Genomic DNA, 23,920 nt, shown 5'->3' with positions numbered 1-23,920 from the left:
TCTTCTTAAAAGTTGTGCCAATGTTTTGCTGGATGACTCTTGATAAGTAAATGACTTTATTTAGCCTTGTGAAAATATTATGAAAATTGTGAAAATCTGTAATTGTTTTAAGGTTCCCTTATCTTCTGTCTTAGTCCCTAAAGGATTAGAGGCAATTAATAGAAACATTTATGTAAATGTTCCATATTAATGACTGACCTTGAAGGATTACGACATTTCTCACATATAAACAAATTTCAACTTAGCACTTCCTCAGTGATAATGACTTAGAACAGGTGTGAATTCTCAATTTGCAGGTTCATTATGGATCTGTTAAATTTGAGGCTTTGAGCATTTTTCTCCAGTGGCTCCCAATTTTTCCATTTTTATCGATGTGTTGAGTTTATGTTCTCTCACTTCCCAGGAACATATGTTTGACAATGTTAATATCATCCATAGAATTCTCAGCATTACACAAACAGTCTTCCTATGGAAGCACTTAGCTACAAATGGGATACATTCTTAACTCTCACCATTTTTAGAAATTCATTAAGATGATAAATTGTAGGTTTCTTCCATTCTTTTTTCTTTCTGTAAAGAAGGCTCCAAACATTTTATATGTTCAAATTCTGGTCTTAATAACAAGTAACAATTTAAAAGAAAGAATAAAATCAGTGCTTTTATCTTAACATATTTAAGGAATATACATATATATATATGAATACATAGATGTATTATATAACAGAGTAAGTATTTGTAGGAGGAGTGACTCCTAGTTGTGATATGATCATTAAAATTGGCTTTCATTATATTTTGTTTTGTCTACTCATAGTATGAACAGTCTAATTGATTATATCCTCAATCTCTCATTTAAATTATTGGAATAACTTTCAAGTTGTTCTCCCTGCAGCCAGTCCCTTTGCTCTTCAACATAACTTCCATATAGCTACCATAATGGTATTTCTAAACTTTAAAACTGATCATGTCACTATTCTGATCAGAAATAACTCTTAGATCATTATTGTCTTTATGGAAAAACAACAAAAATAATATCTATATCTATATATGTATATAGATATAAAATCTATATCTATGACATTTTTATAATTTGTATCATTTATCTTTTATATGTCTTTTTACATATCTTATATATCATCTTTTATGTGTGAAGTATTTTCTTTAAAAATATTTCACGATCTGATTCCTTTCAATTTTTTCAGGATAATTCTAAATTGGTCATCCTCAAAAAATTTGCTTTCTAAATGTGTTTATTTGTTTGCTGATAAACACGGAATTTAAAAAAAAAATCTTTGTTAAAATTTTAAAAAAAGTCACTACTTGGTGCAATAGATAGAGCACCAGCCTTAAAGTCAGGAGGACCTGAGTTCAAATCTTGTCTCAGTCATTTTATATATATGCAATATATTTTTTCCCCTGAGGCAATTGCAGGTGACTTGCCTAGAGTCACACAGCTAGGAAGTATAAAGTGACTGAGGCAATTCACATTTGTTGACACGTGAAGTACTATATCATTAAAACACAGTATTCTATTCATTTCTGTGCTTTTTGGTATAGGTAGAAGAGTCTATATATTTAAAGATTTTTTTTCCTTGTATTCTTGCAATATGTGTTCTTTTTTATTTAAATAAATCTCTATATACCTTTCAGATCTCTAGAAGGAAGGAATTTGTGCCAAATCTATTGTACATAATTGAATACAAAATAAATAATTTGATGTGGGCATTAAATTGCCTACTATGACTATTACTATTCAATATGGTATCAGAAATATCATGTTTGGCAATAAGAAGAAAAAGAGATTAAAGAAATTAGGGGATGTAATGAGGAAACCAAATTATCATTCTTTGTAGATGATATGATGGTACACTTAGAGCATCCTAAAGAATATACTAAAAAAAACAACTAGAAACAATACACAACTTTAGTAAAATTATAGAATACAAAATAAATACACATAAATCATCAGCATTTTTGTATATTACCAACAAAGTCAGCAAGAGATACAAAGAAAACTTACATTTAAAATAACTGTACGTAATATAAAATATTCAGGAGTTTACAAAAGGCAAAGTCAGGAACTATATGAATACAATTACAAAACATTTTCCAAAGAAGAACTGGAGTTAATTACTGAATACAAAATGGATAATTTTGATTATGTTAAGTTAAAACATTTTGGTAGAAACAAAACCAATGCAGACAAGATTAGAAGGGAAACAATAAACTGAAAAAAAAATACATTCAAGATTCTAATAACTCATTTCTAAAAATATATAGAGAACTTATTCAAGTATATAAGAACTCAAGCCATTCTCTTTGCTAATATTTTATTTAAAATTCTTGCATCAATATTCATTAGGGAAATTGGTCTATAATTTTTTTCTCTATTTTCACCCTTCCTGGTTTAGGTATCAGCACCCTATCTGTATAATAAAAGGAATTTGAACACTTTTTTTTTCTTTTTTTCTTTTCATTTCTCCTTTACTACTTTTATTTATCTTGAAGTTCTTTGTTGAAGTTCTTCCTTACACAAGTAAGGAAGCAGCTGATTTAGATACAATTGGAGCTATAGTAATCCAGGCCATAGGGTTCTCTTTTTACTGAGAGAAGCAAAGTCTGAGCAACTTTTTTAAAAATCTAAATATTCACCTCTTGATATGAAGAAGATACTAGATAAGGTGCCCTAACAATTGTCTACCTCATCCAACTCTGGCCTGCTTACTATAGCAGGCAAGGATCCAATCTTGCAGACAAATTGTAAACACACACACACACACACACAATCTACTATACAAAAGTTTTGCAATAAGAATTCTGCACACCACTGGTACATGGAATGTGCACACACTTCTCCAATAGACCTAAAAAAGCTATTATTGTAAGAACTCAGTAGATACAATATACAAAAAGCAGACTTGAATGAAACAAATGAAGGTCAGCTTACCAAAGACAAAGCTAAATGCATGTTTTTTTGTTATTGTTTTGAGTTTTTTTTTCCCTTGAATGTCCATAATGAAGGAGAGTACCATGAAATTGTCATAGATTTTGCAGTCAAAACTAGTCAATGAATTTATATATTTACCAAAAAAAGTGAACAACAGTCTCGAGACAATGTGTAGAAAAGTGCCATGCCACCATAATAAGTATTTACCACCATGATGAAACATGAAAAAATGTGAACACCTAGAGACCACAATCATTAATATTTTAGAAGAGGACAAACTTGGTTACTTTAATGAAAGACGAGGCATATACATGGCAGGGAATACTTGAGAGAATTAGAATTGGAAATAGCAATAACAATCGTCACTGAAGATTTGTGCAACTTATCACCTTCTCATCACCAAATCTGGCTTCCATTTAACAAAACACAAAAAACTTCAAGGATGTACTCTCATGGCAAACATTGGCTTTTAATAGACTATATTATTGTAAGGAGAAGAGACAGACAGACCACGAGAGTAATAAAGGCAATGTGTGACACAGACTACTGGATTGAGCATAGTTTTATCCTCTTCAAATTAAATATTTGTATTCAACAAAAGCAGACACTTTGAGGAAAGAATAGTACAAGAAGATCTAATGTCAGCAAATTAGAATACTTTTACCATGTACAATTTGCTGGTAAGTTGGAGGGAAAGCTGAGCAAACACATAGATGGCAACTGTGGAGCATAAAAGGAGTGAGCAGCTTTGAGAGATTTCTTATGCAGCATAACATTTACTCATCTGGGCCAGACCACTCACAGACATCAAAATTGATTTGATTTAAATGATAAGGAATTTTAAAAGGTGCTAGAAGAAAAAAAAGGAATTATACAGGGTTTGTCAAAAGGATTATTTGATCCATACCTAACAAAGCAATATTTAATCCCATAACAAATAAAGTGTAAGGAAAGCTTAGAGAGATGCAAGATTCTTGATTCATTATGAGTTTTATGCTGATATTAACAATCCGAAGTGCTTTTATGAGGCCCTGAAGGTTATTTATGGGTGCAAAGACCTTTGGTTCATCTCAGTTACTCAGTGATGATGGAGCCACATTGACTGGTGACATGGACATGTTCCTGGAGAAATGGGCTGAATACTACCATGGTGTTTTAAATAGACCATTATCAATCGATGTTGAAATCATAGACCTTATACTGATTGCAATTAATATTTTCCCTTCCTGATGTATTAATGTGTCTGGTATTGATTCTATTACAGGAGAAATTTTCAAAGTGGTGGAGTGTTGTTCATACAAAAAATGACTAAAACTTTTTGGGTAATATGATAATAGGAGTTTATCCACAGGAGTTCAAGAATGCCTCCATTATTCATCTTTACAAGAGATAAAGAGGTAAATATAAATGGAAATAAATAGTCCTTTGACAATCTCGGTGAGGGATGGAATATTTATCTTTTGATTACTACTGACAAGACTCTTCTCAGAGTCCTCTTAATAGGCTGATATCTTTACCTATAAGATGCTCATCTATCTGAGTGTCTGGCTTCAGAGGGATCAGAAATAGTTAATATGGCATTTCCTATCTAACAATTCCAGGGAAGATGCCAGGAGGATATCTGTACACAATATTCATCAATATGTCCAAGGCATTTGATACTGTTAGTCATGAAGGATGTGAAAAATGATGTCAAATTTTTCTGTTGTTCTGGGAGCGTAGCTAAGGTGGAAAAGAAAAGGCAATGATTTGGTTTGAGCTCCCTTTCAAACCACTCCAAAGAACTCTAAAAACTGCTTCAAATAAACCCAGAGTAACCCTTAAAAAATGAATAGAAAGAAGGACAAGGTCTAACAAAGATAACACAATTTAGTCCAGAGAAATCTTGACCAGCAGTCCACTTGCCAGAAAGGAACAATAAAATATCATTTAAATGTTTTTAAGTAAAATTCCAAGAAACAACATATTAGACTCAGGAAATTCATTCACAAGTCACCTTGAGGGTACCAAACACTCAGCATACCACTGAAAGGTCTAAAGAAAATTCCCAAAAGTGATTGCCAGTATAGAGGTAAACCCTGATAGGAATCCCAGAGGAAAACTCTCTAAGAAAACAACATAAATTGGCATAAGAAACATGAGAATTGTCTCACCTCTAAATCAGTATAAAGAACCTATGTTCAGAGGCTGGCTGTAGATGCCAAAGCCTCTTTTTAGATTAATTTTTATTCTTCAATTCAAAATGATTCCTCCATATCTCTCACCCCACATTATTCTTTGCTCTGACTCTAACCATCTAGGAAAGATCACAAGCTCTTGACAATTCATCTACCTGAACACCTGTCACGGACCCATTTACCTTCTCCATTTGCTCCCCAGTGAGAGAAAATTAGAATGGTATTGAAACTCAGATTTGGGAAATAGCTCCCTTTTCTCTTTTCACTATTTTCTCTCTGTTTTTCTTTCTCTTCTTTTTTTTTTTTTTAAATCAGAGTTTCTTTCTCAAATGGATTGTAGTGAGTTGTGTGTAGGAAATGAGACAATATTTCCAAAGTTACTGGAAAACCATAAAATAATATTATGTATTAGTTATTACTTTCTCTTCTTTTGTTTTCTTCTTTCCCTTCCTTCTACTCTCTTTTATTGCATCGCTCCTTCCTTTCATAGTTAGTGGTGCTCACTAACATCAGACCTCTTATTTACAGCCCTTACAATCCATAATCTATATGGCAACAGTACCTCTCTGGAAAGGGATTCCTCTCTGGAAAGGGATTCAGTGGGATTTTAAAATATTAAAACTCACATGTGGGAAAAGAATGATGTTATAGTAGTTCACCATTCTGGAAGTGTAGACTGTTATATTATCTTTTTCTCTTAGAAAATATGTATAAAAATGTTTTTGATGAGTGTAGTATTTATGTGAGTAAATTTTTCCATTGGTCATCTTGTGCTAATTTATGTTTCATTAGGTTAGCTCCTTCCTGGGTCTTTATGGTATTTCATTCGAATGATAGATTCCCAATGTTATTTCATTCTTAAGATCTTCCTTTCTATTCAGCTAAGCTAGCTCCTCAGTGACAACTATCATTGTTGACTTTTCTGGCCCAGATTTAACTGATGACTTCATCTGAATTCATTTTATGTTAAGGAAAAGGAAGTGATCTTTACTATAAGAATGGTAAAAATCCTTTTCAACTCTATTTCTCTAGTAGATTGCTTGTTCTTCACATTTCAGCAATGATACATGCTAATGTTGCAAAATATCTTCAGCGCCCTGTCTCTTTGTTTTCTAGATTTCTTTGACAACAAATAATAGTAGGGAAAAGGGCTCTTCAAACTTTTTTTGGTTGATTGGTTGGATCTTGCCTATGACATTTATCTTTTTAATTATGCTTTCTTCATTCACCAAGTTATAATCAATAAAGTATATTACCATATTCACAAAACTTTTCTGATATTTAAATTCTCTTACTTAATTCCAAATTGTCCCAATTTTCATATGTAAGTCAACTTGTAAAGCACAAAGCCTTAAAGTCAACTTTGTTCCTAGACTCACTAAAAATTCCACAGTCTATCATAAATAAATAATTGTTCATATATAAGTAAGCATTGATAAATTGTGAAGTTAATTTAAAGTATAGACAAATTACCAAGGATCATATAGCAATGAATGAAGTGTTGGTTAAATTCTTACTATGTACAAAACATTGTGCAAAGGGTCGAAGATATATGGTCTTTAGGATACAGTGGAAAAATAAATGATATTACATTTTCTTTAATGACTTTCCTTTGAAAAAGTTACACCAGTTTAGAAGGTTGAACTTTTTGATAGTACAAAGAACTTTAGTGGGGAGAGCTTTCTCTTCTGAGTCTTTAGTAGCTATACAGGATGGAAAGTTGGTGGCTATGGATGCTAGACTGAAAGCATTGCCATTCCCAAGGCTCTTGAGCTTCAAATCCTGGGCAATAGAGGGATATAAAGTAGCTTGATCAAAGACATGAGAAGTAAGTATGGAAAATCTTTCAGGAAAAATAGCAATCATGATTGGACTATAGACTATTTTATTAAAAAAAAAGGTATTTGTAAGAAAAATGATACAAATAGGAAAGGCACAAGTTGCAAAGTGTTTCAAGGTCTAATTAAGGTGTCTGTAGGTTGTGATAGAGATAAGAGAGAGGCACAGCTATTAATGGGGAATGGAAGGAATATAACTAAGGTTGGTAAAAAATCATGTTGACAGCTATTGTAGGGAATGTATTTCTGAAGAAAACATTGGGGCACTTAGACAAAATAGTTTGCTGTCATACTTTTTTAGAAAAAAAGTTAATAAACAGTATGTTAGTATATTCATCATAATAAAAATCTAAGTGATCAATGAATAGCTGGAAATATAATTTCATTATTAAGAGAATTTTTCCAGGTGTCAAGCACAAAATGTTGTCAACTCACATAATTCATTCATAGAATCTTAAAAGATCCTCAGAAGATGTCTACTTTAACTTATATCTGAGCCAGAGTTTATTATTGAGTTCTATAATTTGGGGTAGCATGTGGAAGAGAATCATATAATTTTAGGTGGACAGTAGGACTCTAAGTCTTGTGAATATAATCCAAATCCTAGCATAGTCATGGTATCAGCCATGGAATCATATCAGGTCCTTAAGCAAGTGGTAATAATGATAGAATTTTAGTTAAAGTCTGGTTACACTGTGGCAATAGTCCAATTGCTGGAAGCAAAATAAAGGAATAGATTTGCAGCACATTCACACAGACTTTAGAGTATTTAGGTTCAGATATTTCTCATGGATTTTATTTTATGATCACAAATACTATGTTTCTGTAGGTAGAGACCCTTACTACCAGACATCCTCTCACATATGTGCAATTGAATCCTTTCTATAACATTTCCAGTAAAGGGCCATTCACTATCTCTAGGAAAACAGCTCTCATTGTAAGAATATGTGTCCTAAACAATGGTAAATTTGACTGCACTCCATTGTTTCTTCTTTAGTTTTCTAAAATTGAGTGGAACTTACTAAATATTTCTTCTATGTGTTAGCACTTAAAGACTTTGAATATAATCGATTCTCCTCTTTCCTAACCAAAATTTCCTTTTTATAGATAGTGTTTATAATTTCCCAAATAAATCTTCATGTAATGTGTTAAACATATTGAAGATTCAGCCTTGAATCTTCTTGAAGAAGAAAATTTAAGGATCATGAAATCCTTATTTTACAAGTCATGAACTGATGCCCAAAGCATAAAAGGCTTGCCAAAGATCATGTAGGTCTGATTTAAAGCCAGCTCTTTCTAATTTTCATTGAAACCCTCTCTCCTCTTCATCAAACTATTTATGAACATCCTTCATCAGTACAACTATATTTCTTGGTCAAAACCTAACTTTAAAATTTCCATACAAAAAGAAAGAGTGCTAGAAATAAGAGTGATATTCCATATCCATCCTGATCTTGCAAGAAGAGAAATAAAGAGGAAGGGAATAAGCACTTATGATGAACCAGGCACTCTGTTAAGTGCTCCTACAAACATCATTTTCTTTAAACCTCATGACCATTCTGAGGAGGTGAAATTATTTCTCCTATTTTACATCTGAGAAAACACAAATAAACACAGCTTAAAGAGCAGCTCATTCTCAAACAACTATTAAGTCTCTTCTGAGGCTGGATTTGTACTCAGGTGTTCCTGACTTCCTGAACCTTCATTCTATCTGCTGTGCTACACAGTTGCCCCAAAATTTTCCCTCTGATTCTGGATTGAGACCTTGTATATGTGTTTCAAAGTTCTGGCCCAGAACTTTTTTGGGCCAGAACTTTGAAACACATATATAATTCAAAACATCTTCTTGTAAGATTAGATCAACTCTAATTAGTTAGCAGTTTGTAAAGATTCCAACATCAAGAATGTTGGTTCTTGTTCTTCTATAAAATATTATAAAAGTTCTCTCTGGGTGCCTTCCCTGAAATCAGGATTTTGTCGGTCCCTGTTCGGGCGCCAAAATGTGGTGAGCTTTTTCTTCTCAAACACAGCCAGGTGATAAAAGTTCAGATCTTTTATTGTCTCCAATATAGCCCGGTTAGTTTAGAGGTCTATCTCTCTGCTTGGTTCCAAGAACTCCCTCCGAATGTCGCCAAATCCAAAGGTCTGGTCCTTCAGCCTCTGCCTCTGCTTTCTTTTGCCTCCAGCCAGCACAGAGATGGAATGAATCTCTTGTTTCCTTCACTTGGGGCTCGGCTAGCTTTCTGGTGAGTCTTTCAGACCAGCTTGGTCTCAGTGGGGGGAGTGCAGGAGCCCAGCCACCAACCACAGTGGTGTGAGATGAAGATGAATCTGGTTGTCCACTGAACTCTCGACTTGTAGCTTCTTCCTCTGAAAACTCTTCTTCTGCCACCAGCCAGCCAAGTGGAAAATATTCTGCCTTGCCTCGGAGAGAGGGCTTCTGGCGTAATTCCGCTGAAATCTCGACTTGTAGCTTCTTCACTCTGAAGAATTTCTTTGACTGGGCCATTGAAGCTCTATTTATGCTCCTTCAGGAGAGGGATTGTGGGTTTTCTCTCATAGTGCTCTCTGGCCCAAAGAGCTTCAAGGGAGGTATGAACTCATAAAGTTACAAAGTTTACTTTGTGAAACTCCTATACTTGTGAACTCCAATGAGTAAAGGTGTGAACACAAGCCTTGTATTAATTAGTTCTACTTAGTACCTTGTTTCAGGTTCTGGCCCAAAACATCTTCTTGTAAGATTAGATCAACTCGAATTAGCAGTTTGTAAAGGTTTCAACAGCCAAGTATTTAGACAGAGAAAAAAAGTCAAAAAGGAAAAGCTGACCTATTCTTTTAGAGGGATAGACAGATGGATAGATAGACATACATACATATATTTATGTGTGTGTATATATATATATATATATATATATAACATATATATGTGCATATATACATATACATAAATATATGTGTACATAATTTATATATTTATATGGAGAGAGAGAGAAAGAAAGAGACAAAGAGAGACAGACATACAGAAAGCTCCAAATTCTCTCCTGTCCTTTCCTTTCCTGGCCCATCCTTAAGAAGGCAAACAATTTGATAGAGATTATGAATGTGAATTCCAGGGAAACATATTTCCATATTAGCTGTGTTGTGTAAACAAAGAAAAAAATAAAACAAACATAAAGTTGAAAAAGTATGCTTCATTCTGCTATCATAATTCTTCAGTTTTCTCCTTGGAAGTAGATAATGTGTGTGTGTGTGTGTGTGTGTGTGTGTGTGTTTATAAAATATATATTTATCACGGGTCCTTTGCAATGGTCTTGAATTATTGTCGATCACAGTAACTAAGTTATTCAAAGTTGATCACCTTATAATATTCTAGTTACTATGTATGATGTTCACCTAATTTTACTCATTTCACTTTGCATACATATACTTATATATACTTTTCAGGTTTTCCTGAAATTATTTTGCTTGTCATTGCTTACAGCATAATTGTGTTTCAACACAATTGTACTACAATTTATTCAGTTATTCTCCAATTGATAGGTACATCTTTGAGTTCCAATTCTTTACCATAAAAAAAAAAAACACAAAAACTATCACATATATACATTCTATTTGTATGCTCTATTTCATACACACACAGATCTATATAAATGTGTATATATATATATATGTGTGTGTGTGTGTGTGTGTGTGTGTGTATTATATATAAATACAAATAGATCTTTTTCCCTTTTCTTTAATATCATTGGGATATAGACTTAGTCATGATATTGCTGAGTCAATGGATATACATAATTGTATAGGTCTTTGTCAATAGTTTTAAATTGTTCTCCAAAATGGTTGAACCAGTTCGAACTTAACAACAGAACATTAATGTCCAAATTTGTTCATATTCTCTCAAGTATTTGTCATCTTCCTTTTCTATCTTGTGAAGTATCTATTAAGTGTGAGGTGGTATCTCAGAGTTGTTTTAATTTGCATTTCTCTAATCAGTAGTATCTGTCAGATTTTTGAATAAGGGAAGAGTTTATGATAAACAAGAGACAGAAGGACCCACAGGAAATTAAAAAGATAATTTTCTTACTTGAAATTAAAAAAAAAAAACTTTTGCATGAAAAAATTAATGCAGTCAAATTTTGAAAGAATAAACAAAGAAAGCTTTGTATATGGACAAAAGTTTTTGTTGGTACACCCTTAATACTTTTCAAGCATGAAAAGAGATTCTGAAACCAAATAACTTGAGAACTGCTACTTTATATATTGAGAAGCAGACTTAGCAGGCGTAGTGTTCTTGAACAGTGAACCATAGCATATGTGCTAAATTGGCAATACCAATTGGAATATTTTGTCATATGCCAATTGATAGCTTTGATTTCTTCTTTTGAAAAATTGCCTGTTCATATCCTTTGAGCATTTATAATCTTGGTGATGATTCTTTTTTATGAAAATTGTTTCAGTTTCATATACATTTATTTATTTATTATTATTATTATAGAAATGAGGATTCTATCAGAGAAATTTGCTCTAATTTCCCCCAGTTTTCTGTTTTCCTTATAATTTTAGTTGCCTTAGTTTTGGTTGTGCAAAACTGTTTAATTTAATGTAATCAAAATAATCTATTTTGCATCTTGTCATCATTTTGTCTCTAGTTTGGTCATAAATGCTACATTATCCACAGACCTGACAAATGTATTTTTCATGACTCCTCTAAATTACTTATGATAGCAATCTTAATGTCCATATCATTTATTCATGTTTATATTATCTTGGCATAAAGTGTGAGATTTTAGTCATTATCTAGTTTCCATGAAAATACTTTTGGATCTTCTCAGAATTTTTTTTCAAATGGTGTGTCCTTATTCCAAAAGGCTGTATCATTGACTCTGTCAAACACCAGATGATTATAATCATTTACTAATTTGTACTGTGTACCAAATATATTCCAGTGATTTACTACTCTATTATTTAGTCAGTACCAGTTTGTTTTGATTACTTTGAAATCTAATTTGAAACATCCTATTTCATTCACATTTTAAAACATCAACTTGCTCAATTCTAATAGTTTAAAGAATTATTTTCTTTAGTATTCATTTGTACTTTCTTTTTCATTTAGTCAATTGTTTTTTATGTTATCTGCTTCATTTTTTACCTACTTTTTTGAAAGATAATTGTGGTTAAATGGCTTGCCCAGGATCATAGAGTTAATAAGTGTTAAGTATCTAAACCTGTATTTGAGCTCAGATCATAGTGAATCCAAGGCTGTTGCTCTCTTTACTGTGCCATCTAGTTGCCCATATTCTTGTACCTCTTTTACCAAACTTCCAAGAGTATTTTCATAATGTTCTTCCCTTAATCTCATTTATTTTCCCATTTTTTCCCTCTACCATTTTTTTAAATTTTGAAAATCATGTTTAGCTTTTTTCAGGAATTCTTGTTGGATATGTATTCAATTTACATTATTAAGACTTCGTTTGTAGTTGTTTTGACTTTATTATTTTTTTCTAAGCTTATGTGTTGATATTCTCTCTCACCATATAAGATTTTTATGGCCAGGTTCCTTTTATTTGTTTGTTCACCTTCCCATCCTATTTATTTATGAATTTTGAACTTTATTTTAAAATTGGTCTATGTTCCTGATAGGACATGAGCCATTTCTCAATCTTGAGGCTTTTTTATACTGCTATTTTCAGACCTAGTTTTAGGGGTTTCACAGTGGTATAATCTGAATATAGGTATGGTCACTATTCTTATTTTCAGCACTTTGATCCTCACCTGATTCCTCATTGGAACACTTGCACAGAGCCCTGGATCCCTCAAGATGAGTTCCTCAGATTCACTGATTTTGGGGGGTCCAAAACTGATGCTTCTTCAAGGTTTTTCATTTCTTTTGTCCAATAATATCTTCTCCATCTTTGAACTGTGACTCAAAGTGCATTTGGATAGTGAAGTTATCAAGTTGGTGTGGTGTCCACTGCTGATTCCAGTATCCCTTATAATCTCTTTCTAACCAATTGACAGGTGTCATCCTCATCTCTCATTTAAGAACTTGCAAAGCTGCTGCTGCTTCTATCACAAAGACCAGGTCCCATTATTGATACTTTATTCATGTGATTTTCAGGTCAACTTCTACTCCTATCTAATAGACTTTTCTTTTTAATCTCCTAAAATTTGGGGGTGTCATGGTAGTGGAAAAATATCTAATTACAACCTTTTGTTGGCTTTGACAACACAGAATTTGATTTGAATCATTATTTTAAAATAGTTTGAAGGGGACTATTGGATAAATTCAACTTAGTGCTTTCTATATTCTGCCATTTTAGCTACATCTATGAATGTTTTCTGACTCAATCTTTTTGAAGATACTCTTATTTCTATCTATTTGTTCAATTAAAAAAAAAATCTCCTAGAACTAGAACTCCTTATGGAATGATTTTAGACTTTGCTTTTTAGATTCTTCAAGGCTATTTCATTCTACAACATTTTAACCTTTACAGAATCAGCTCCTTTAGTGTTGTGATTATAATTAGTCAGTCAACAAACATTAAGCACACATGACATCCCAGACAATATGCTAAGCACTTGTAACATGAAAAATAAATATATAGATGTTAATGTGTGTTCCAGATCCCCTTACACCCATCTATGTTTATATTGCTTCTTCTAATAGAAGGTGAACTGCTGGAGAGCAGGTGCCATTCCACTTTTGGTTTTGTATGCCTCGCATCTAGCAAAAAAGACTAATAATTATTTGTTGATGTGACTAATAATAATGATTTGTTGATCAGTCCTCATAATCACTGTATTTTCATCAACATTTAACTTTATACACACACACACACACACACACACACACACACACATATATATATATGTGTGTGTATATATATATATGCATATATATTTTTTAATTTGTAAAATATTGTATAGAACCTCACTACTATCTGGGAAATGGTATAATAGATAAAATTATCCCTATTATGCAGATGAAGAGCCAGATATTTTTACTAGAATAGTCACAGAGACAGAGATATTTTGAATCTGAGGCAAGATTTGAACCCAAGTAGCCCTGATTCTATATAAAAATGAACTAAACTGCCTCTTTGGAATGAGTCCCTTCTCAGTATTCCTGAAATTTTGCCAGAGGCTGTAGTCAGTAATAATAAAACAACAAAGAAAAGGTACATATGACTTTTAAATCTCATAACCAGCATGAAGTTCTAAGACAGATATCTGTTTTTATTTATCAAATGACAGTATTTGAAATAGAACTTCTGTGTTGGAGATTAAGTGCTGAGCACAGAGGGCTATTTTCAAAGAAGTTCTCACAGAGTTCAGCATCATGTTTAAAAGGCAAAGGAACAGCTATACCATTTGCCTAATTGTATTCTCTGTCCTGAAGAAGGAAGAAAATATATTCTGGTTTGTTGTGCCTTGAAGATTTGATGACTGCAAATGTTTTAGCAGTAGTCCTTGAGACCAATCACCATGACATCCTCAAGAGCCTGAATTATATATACTAGTTTATATCTGAATTCATACAACTCATTTTGGATTCAGAATTTTAAAACAGTATACTTTCTTCTGTTTCTTGCCATAGAAAAGAAAAGGATTTCAGAAAGCAAAAACAAAACAAAACAAAACAAAACAAAAAACTTATTGGGCCAAAACAGGATATCTGAGTTCGATCCCTTCTTTGGTGCTTACTATAAGTGTATCCTCAGGCAAGTCACTTTGGCTTCTTAGGCCTCAATACTTCAACTAAAATCAGGATATCTGACTAACAAAAAATGGGTTTGATGCCTATCTCCAAGGATTACTGTCCATGTAATTTTGAAAATGTCTTTAGTGTCTCTGTACCTCTGTTAGTTCATCCATAAAATAAAGAAGTACTACCTGGTCTCTGAGGATTCTTCTGGATCTTGATCTATGCTATGTAATATACACAGTCTCACTCTGAATATTTGCTTTATGAACCTGGCTGTGTGTTATCCTATGTGAGTTTTTGTTTTCTCGTTGAGTAAAAAAGAAGGAAATTTAAAATACTATACTATAGGTGTCACTTAGTCCTCTGATGCTTTGAGGGGAAAATTCTGTTTTTTTAAGCATTCATTTTCTCCCTGCAGAAAGAAAGGGGTTGGCCTCCACAGACCATCCTTCTTCATTAAAACCTTTCCCCACAATTACTAAAACCTGATTTTAAATCAGGGATCATAAGGATAGGAAAGTAACTAAGGTATCCTCAGGTCAAACCTCTTCATTATGTAGAAAATGAAATTGACATGCAGAGAAATTAAATAATTTGTGCAAATTGCTTTCTTCAGAAAGCAGAGTTTGGGAAACCATAAATGCTAAGATAGCTCACAGATTATTCATCAAATATGAACTGGTTGAATTAAAAGTGCAAAACCAGGTATGTTTAATACGTTGTATGTCACATATATTTGAACATAATAAATGATTATTTATGAATAGATGAATGAATAGATGATTACATGAATTGAATCAAGAATTTTTAAAAAATTATTAAGTTTCTTGGTATGTAAAAATCAGTGTGCTAATGTAAGGAAAACAAATTCAAGCAAAAAGCAAAAGCAAAAGACCTTATCTCTAAGTAGCTTCCACTCTATTGGGGATAGATGCAGAGAGAGAAACACACAGACACATATGCACACAGAGGAAGATGAAAAATGTGTGTGTGTGGAGAGGGGAGATATAATTTCATCAATATGACCACTCTCTGACATCAGTCTATTTTTGATGGGAGTGAATCTGAAACACTTCAATATATATTTTTCCACTTATACATAACATCATTGTTATATATTTTAAATAAGTTCCAAATTCTCTCCCTCCTTCCATCCTCTTTACCTTCTATAAGATAGAAAAGAATTTGATATGGGTTATACAAGTATAGTCATGCAAAACATATTGCCATATTAGTCATATTATGAAAAAACAAACAAAAAAGCCCCTAAAATAAATAACCTAAATAGTATGCTTTAGTCTTCATTCATATTCTATCAGTTCTTTATCTTGAGATGGTAGGATTTTTCACTGTAAGGTCCTTTGAAATGTCTCAGACATTTGATTTACTAAGAGCTATCAATCACAGTTAATTACTGAATAATATCGCCATTTCTGTGTACAATGTTCTCTTCATTTTGCTCATTTCACTTTGCATCAGTTCACATGTCTTTTTAGCTTTTTCTAAAAGCATTCTACCCACCATTTTTATAACACAATAATACTCTATGATAACCATACATCACAGCTTGTTCAGCCATTCCCCAGTTAATGAACATCCCCTCAATTTATAATTCTTTATCACTATAAAACTGTCTCCTACATATATTTTTGTACATACACTTATCTTTTAATTATGTTTAATCTATTTGGGACACAGAAATAGTAGGAGTATTGTGAGTCACCTAACATCAGTCTTAACTTTCCCTCTCAATAGCACTATAACTCACCTCACAAAATCATAGTCTCAAAGATAGATGGGATTTTAGAAGTAACATAATCAAACTCTAATATCCCAAAATCTTTCCCATCATACATTCATCAAATATTTAAATAGTTTCTGCTTGAAAAGCTTCCAAGAAGAGAATCTACTATTGTCTAAGGTAGCCCATGGCATTTGGGGGCCACTCTAAATGTGCATTTGTTTTCGTAATCTGAATGAAATTTACTTCTCCTCAACTCCCATCCAGTGCTGCTACTTCTATCATGAAAAAAAAGAAAACAAACAAGGAAACAGTTAGGGAAAGTTTATTTCATGTATATGACAGACTAGCAGTACTTGAATATCGCTATAATGTATTCTTCTACCTGGAACTTCTCTTGTCTGAATCAAGCACTCACTGTTTAACCAATCCACAGAAAACATAATCTTTTTTTTTAATAACTTTATATTGACAGAACCCATGCCAGGATAATTTTTTACAGGATTATCCCTTACACTCACTTCTGTTCCAATTTTTCCCCTCTCTCCCTCCACCCCCTCCCCCAGATGGCAAGCAGTCCTTTACATGTTGAATGGGTTACAGTATATCCTAGATACAATATATGTGTGCAGAACCAAACAGTTTTCTTGTTGCACAGGGAGAATTGGATTCAGAAGGTATAAATAACCCGGGAAGAAAAACAAAAATGCAAGCAGTTTATATTCATTTCCCAGTGTTCTTTCTTTGGGTGTAGCTGCTTCTGTCCATCTTTGATCAATTAAAGTTCTCTTTATCGTCTTAAGAGATCCACTTTCATCAGGATACATCCTCAAACAGTATCGTTGTTGAGGTATATAATGATCTCCTGGTTCTGCTCATTTCACTAGCATCAGTTCATGTAAGTCTCTCCAAGCCTCTCTGAATTCATCCTGCTGGTCATTTCTTACAGAACAATAATATTCCATAACATTCATATACCACAGTTTACTCAACCATTCTCCAATTGATGGGCATCCATTCATTTTCCAGCTTCTAGCCACTACAACAGGGCTGCCACAAACATTTTGGCACATTCAGGTCCCTTTCCCTTCTTTAGTATCTCTTTGGGGTATAAGCCCAATAGAAACACTACTGGATCAAAGGGTATGAACAGTTTGATAACTTTTTGAGCATAGTTCCAAATTGCTCTCCAGAATGGCTGGATGTGCTCACAACTCCACCAACAATGTATCAGTGTCCCTGTTTTCCCACATCCCCTCCAACATTCCCCATTATCTTTCCCAGTCACTCTAGCCAGTCTGACAGGTGTGTAGTGGTATCTCAGAGTTGTCTTAATTTGCATTTCTCTGATTAATAATGATTTGGAGCATATTTTCATATGTCTATAAATAGTTTCAATTTCTTCATCTGAGAATTGTCTGTTCATATCCTTTGACCATTTATCAATTGGAGAATGGCTTGATTTCTTATAAATTAGAGTCAATTCTCTATATATTTTGGAAATGAGGCCTTTATCAGAACCTTTGACTATAAAAATGTTTTCCCAGTTTATTGTTTCCCTTCTAATCTTGTCTGCATTTGTTTTGTTTGTACAAAAACTTTTCAATTTGATATAATCAAAATTTTCTATTTTGTGGTCAATAGTGATCTCTAGTTCTTCTTTGGTCATAAATTCCTCCCTCTTCCACAGGTCTGTGAGGTAAACTATCCTATGCTCTTCCAATTTATTTATAATCTCATTCTTTATGCCTAGGTCATGAACCCATTTTTATCTTATCTTGGTGTACGGTGTTAAGTGTGGTCAATGGCTAGTTTCTGCCATACTAATTTCCAATTTTCCCAGCAATTTTTGTCAAATAATGCATTCTTATCCCAGAAACTTGTGTCTTTGGGTTTGTCAAACACTATATTATTAAAATTATTGGTTGTTTTGTCCTTGGAACCTAACCTATTCCATTGATCAACTAGTCTATTTCTTAGCCAATACCAGATGGTTTTAGTAACTGCTGCTTTATAATATAATTTTAGATCTGGTACAGCTAGGCCACCTTCATTTGATTTTTTTTTTCATTAATTCCCTTGAAATTCTTGACCTTTTGTTTTTCCATATGAACTTTGTTGTTATTTTTTCTAGTTCATCAAAGTAGTTTTTGGGGAGTCTGATTGGTATAGCTCTAAATAAATAGATTAATTTAGGTAGTATTGTCATTTTTATTATATTTGCTCACCCAATCCAAGAGCATTTAATATTTTTCCAGTTGGTCAGAGCAAACTTAATTTGTGTGGAAAGTGTTTTGTAGTTTTGCTCATAAAGTTTCTGATTTTCCCTTGGCAGATAGATTCCTAAATATTTTATACAATCAGTAGTTACTTTAAATGGAATTTCTTTTTGTAACTCTAACTGTTGGGTTTTGTTAGTGATATATAAGAATGCTGATGACTTATGTGGGTTTATTTTGTATCCTGCAACTTTGCTGAAGGTATGGATTGTTTCTAATAACTTTTTGGTAGAGTCTCTGGGGTTCTCTAAGTATAAAATCATATCATCAGCAAAGAGTGATAATTTGGTTTCCTCATTGCCTATTCTTATTCCTTTAATCTCTTTCTCAACTCTTATTGCCAAAGCTAGCATTTCTAATACAATATTAAATAGTAACGGTGATAGTGGGCAACCTTGTTTTACTCCTGATCTTATTGGGAATGATTGCAGTTTGTCCTTGTTACATATGATGCTTACTGCTGGTTTTAAATAGATGCTACTGATTGTTTTAAGGAAAAGTCCATTTATTCCTATACTCTCAAGAGTTTTTAATAGGAATGGATTTTGGATTTTATCAAATGCTTTTTCTGCATCTATTGAGATGATCATATGGTTTTTGTTAATTTGATTATTAATATGGCCAATTATACTGATAGTTTTCCTAATATTGAACCAGCCCTGCATTCCTGGTATAAATCCTACTTGATCATGGTGTATTATCCTGGGAATGATCAGAAAACAAAATCTTGAGGCTTTTCTCCATTCTGTTAGTCCTCCTCCAGATTATCTGGGACTTGTTAATATTTTTCCTCAAATGAGTGCCCAACACAGAAGAGAAATACTACATCTTCAACCAGGGTACTATGCAATGATACTTTCACCTCTCTAATCATAGGTATTATGACAACTTTAATTGATGCCTTAAAAGACCACATATCAGTTCTTTTCAAATCACCACATAAAAACTTAATCTCCCCAGGAATAGTACAAATATTTAAACATAAGAAAAATGACTTTTTTTTCATTCACAATGCATTAAGCATAATGAATAACCATCTATTGACTGGGTTTGACTGTGTTTTGGTGAATTTGCTGGAATTTCTTTTCTGGACAATCCTTAATACTATATGTAAATGGTCATTATTTCTTTCAATGCAAGGAAAGAAATACAATTATCCTCTTCCTTACAATCACTGAGGGCAATTTTCTCTAAAGCCAATGTTGAAAGAAGACAATACATCAAGCAACTTCAAGGCTTATTGAGTCAATCTTTCCCAGAAAAATTGGTTGTGAATTGAAGCTACATAAAAATATAACTTTGGGAAAAATTCATGCAAATTCCATCTGATAGATATCAGAATATGTATTTAGGAACCAAAGGCAAGTTTCATTTAAGTGGAAATATTAGAATAGGTTTTATTGGAAGGAACTGTACAAATTAAGTGATTGCTATCATTGCAAAAGGAAATTAGGATTTATTCCAACACAGAAGAGATTAAAAATTGAATTACAAATTCATCTCATACTGCTTAGTGATTAATTCTCTTTGGACATCAAGCATATTTTAAAATAAAAGCTCTATTTTCAAAACAAGCCTTTTCTTGCTAAAGACTATTTCTTATAATCATCAAAAGTTCCATATAATAAATAAATGTTTAAAATGCTGTCTCTTTCTTTTCCTAGAGGTTAGAGTAGCCAGACTTTTTAACTTCCTTTGATAGTAGTCAGAAATTAATATATAAAGCATTCAACAATAAAGAAATTTCCTTGAGGAGAAGACAAAAGTCTGGGCTTGCAATCAAGATAACCCATGCCCAGAAAAAAAAAAAATGAAGTACTTTGTGCCATCATTCAGTTTACATTCCTTTGGATTATAAAAGCTGACATTTACATGGAGAAATAAATTGATAACATATTCAAAATATATCTAAAAATTTCAGGAAGGGAGAGATCCTTTTAAAAAAGAGAGGGTATCTGGAAAAAAAAAATTCCCTGTTACAGGAAGTTTCATCTCAGCTGAACCAAAGATAAAACTGGATATTTTGAGAGACAAAGATGGGAAAGCACTTTACCCATTGTGGACAACCTGTGCAAAGACACAGAAGCAAGAGGTAAACAGAAATATAAGTAAACTTGAACATAGACAAATATGTCTATAATGTAGTATGTGAAGGAAATTAATGTATAATATACTTGTAAAGGTAAGCTGGAGCCAGTTCATGATCGACTTTAAATGACAAATAAAAATTATCTTTTTTTCTTCTTAAGAAAGTAGGCACAAATAAGATTCCTGAGTTATTAAGATTTCTTGAATTATTGCATATCATATTTTTTGTTTAAGTCTTGCTAATCTGGAAGTTTAGTGCTAAAGGTATGACTAAGGAATTTTTTTTGGTGTGGGGTATGATTTTGTAGCATTGAAGTTGCAGATTTTAACATCAATCCTGAGTTGTAAACTATGTTTTGTCCCCTGATAAAAATCATATTCAAGAAAGCTCAGGGCCAACTTCTATTGAGATATGACCCCACAGAACTTTCCAGTAGAAAATTACATAAAGCTATTAAAATATACACAAAATCCTTCTTTCAAAGTATGAAGACAATTTGCTATTGTATCCTATAATAGAATTCCAGATTTTGAGAGTTAGCAGAACAATCAGCAATGTTTCTATGCAAACTGTGTTTCCCTCAAAGATTTTCCATCATGACACATAAAACAAGCAAACAGTCACTGATCCTCTACTAAGGGGAACCCATTTCCTCTTGAGAAAACACATTCCAGGACTGGAAAACTTTAATTATTAGAAATTTTTCCCTAATACCAACTGAAATTCTTTCTTTTAGTCTCCACTCATTGCTCCTAGATCTACCTCTTAGGATTAAGCAAAACTTTCTCATTGAAGCCTTTCAAATAATTTAAGACAGGTGCCATCTCCATCCTGAGTCATCTCTTTTGTAAACATTTCCAGTACTTTCAGCTAACCTGGATGCAGTAGATATTGCCCTGCTAGCTATGCCAAAAGATTTTTAATATAAATATAGCACTTCCTATTTCTTCTGTGCCTTAGAGGTTACGATTTCCTTTGTTATAATGACACTGCGCATAAAAATTCTATTATACCCACTCTACAGATCTTGTGGGTAACAGTTTTTATTTGCCCCAAATCATATAATTAATGCTTGATATTGTAGGGAATTATTCCCAGGTATTTGTACTCAATGTCCAGTGCTCTTTAATGTTTCTTGACTCCTCTAAGTGTGTACAACTGCTGACCTGACTGTTTCATTTCCTGCTACACATTTTATGAATCTATGGTGATCTTGAAACCTCTCATTCCCCTCTTGGTCAGGTGTGCTAGAATTAAATAGAACAATGCCATGGATAAAACCTTCCAAAAACAGAGATCACAACTTAGGGAAAACCTAGAAAAAAGATTTCTGACACAAAAAAAAAAAAAAATTTGCTGGAGGTCATGTAGAAAAATGGGACTAGCAATGAACATTTGTTTGGAGATGTGAATTGGTCCAACGATTCTAAAGAACAATTTGGAAATATGTTCAAAGAGCTACCACTGTTAGATCTATGTGTCAAATAGATAAAAAATCTTTATGTATAAAAATATTCATGACAGTTCTTTTTGTAGTGGCAAAGAATTAGATTTTGAAGGGATAGTTATCAATTGGGGAATGGCAAAATAAATTGTGGCTTATGGAGCATGTTCTCCTGTTCTGCTGTAAGAAATAATGGCAGCTAGGTGGCTCAGTGAATAGAGTGTTGGGCCTATAGTCAAGAAGACCTGTGTGTAAATCAAGTCTTAGAAACTTACTAGCTTTGTGATCCCAGACAAGTCACTTAACACTTTCTGTCTAAGTTCCTCATCTATAAAATTATCTGAAGAAGAAAATGACAAACCATTCCAGTGTGTTTGACAAGAAAACCACAAATAGTATCATAGAGTTGGACATACTTAAAAAATAGCCAAAGAAAAATAACAATATGAGGAATGTTGACTAGGATGGCTTCAGGAAAACCTGGGAACACTTATATGAATTAATGCAAAGAGGAGTAGAATCAGGACAGCATTGTATATAGTAACAACAATATTTTAACAATGATCAACCATAAAAGACTTAGCAAATCTGATCAAAACAAATAATCCAAGACAATTACAAAGGATCTATGGTGAAAAATGATACTCCAAATAGAGAAATTATAAACTGTGAGTGAAGCATACTTTTTTATTTCTCTATTTTTCTTGCTTTTTGCCTTTGTTATAATATGTTAAATGTGACAATATGTTTTGCCGTATTTCTTGTCTTCTCAATGGCTGGAGGAGGGGGAGATGGGTGGAAGAAGATTTAAAACTCAAAATTATAAAAAAAGAATGCCACAATAAAGAGATAAATAAATAGAAAGAAAGCTCTGTCCCACAGTATATACAACATAGCATATGTCAGAATCATATCGGGTTGTGAAATATTTGATTCAGCTGGAAGTAAGTCCTCAATGAAGTGAACAAGGTAATGCTCTTTCAACATTAAAAGTTAACATTTAACAAACAATCATGGGGGGATCATGGCAAAAAGACTGGCTAGCAATGTTCTTGAAATACAGTTTTGATTTGCATTTTTATGTGAATATGAAATTTACATAGATGACATAAAAATTTCGATGTCAGACTCATAGAAAGGATAGTTCTGATATTCTGACTTGTTATAATATCTCGTCAAACTGTCAGAATCAATAATTTATATTTATAGGTCAATGGGCATTCAGAGTAATTCATTTTGTTATACAGATTATCAAATTTCATATTTCACTGTGATCTCCTTCCTAGCTCCTTTCTCCTATTGGTGAGTTTCTATTGGAGCCCCCATATTGTGGCTGGAACCAGTACATCAATTCTTATTTTACTTTTCTTTGAAACTATATAAAAATCCCAATTTTTTGGCTCCCCCACTTCCCCAGTTATGTCCACCCAACAGAATGTAAACTTCTTGATGACTGGGATTCGTTTTGTTTTGCTTCTATTTATATTCTAAGCTATTCCACATCCTATGCTATGGAGCATAGGAAATACTTATTTTTTTTCCTTCCTTCCTTCCTTCCTTTCTTGCTTTCTTCTTTCTTTCCTTCCTTCCTTCTTTCTATAAAGGGCAGGAACTTTGAAGAAATATACTTAAGGCTCTCTATATGTTTACACATGTGCATACACATTTATAGTATATACTTATAAAAATGTAAATGTATCTCT

Source organism: Antechinus flavipes, chromosome 2 (assembly GCF_016432865.1).
Source record: "Antechinus flavipes isolate AdamAnt ecotype Samford, QLD, Australia chromosome 2, AdamAnt_v2, whole genome shotgun sequence".
NCBI classification, from domain to species: domain Eukaryota; kingdom Metazoa; phylum Chordata; class Mammalia; order Dasyuromorphia; family Dasyuridae; genus Antechinus; species Antechinus flavipes.
Note: the sequence above shows the minus strand (reverse complement) of the source record.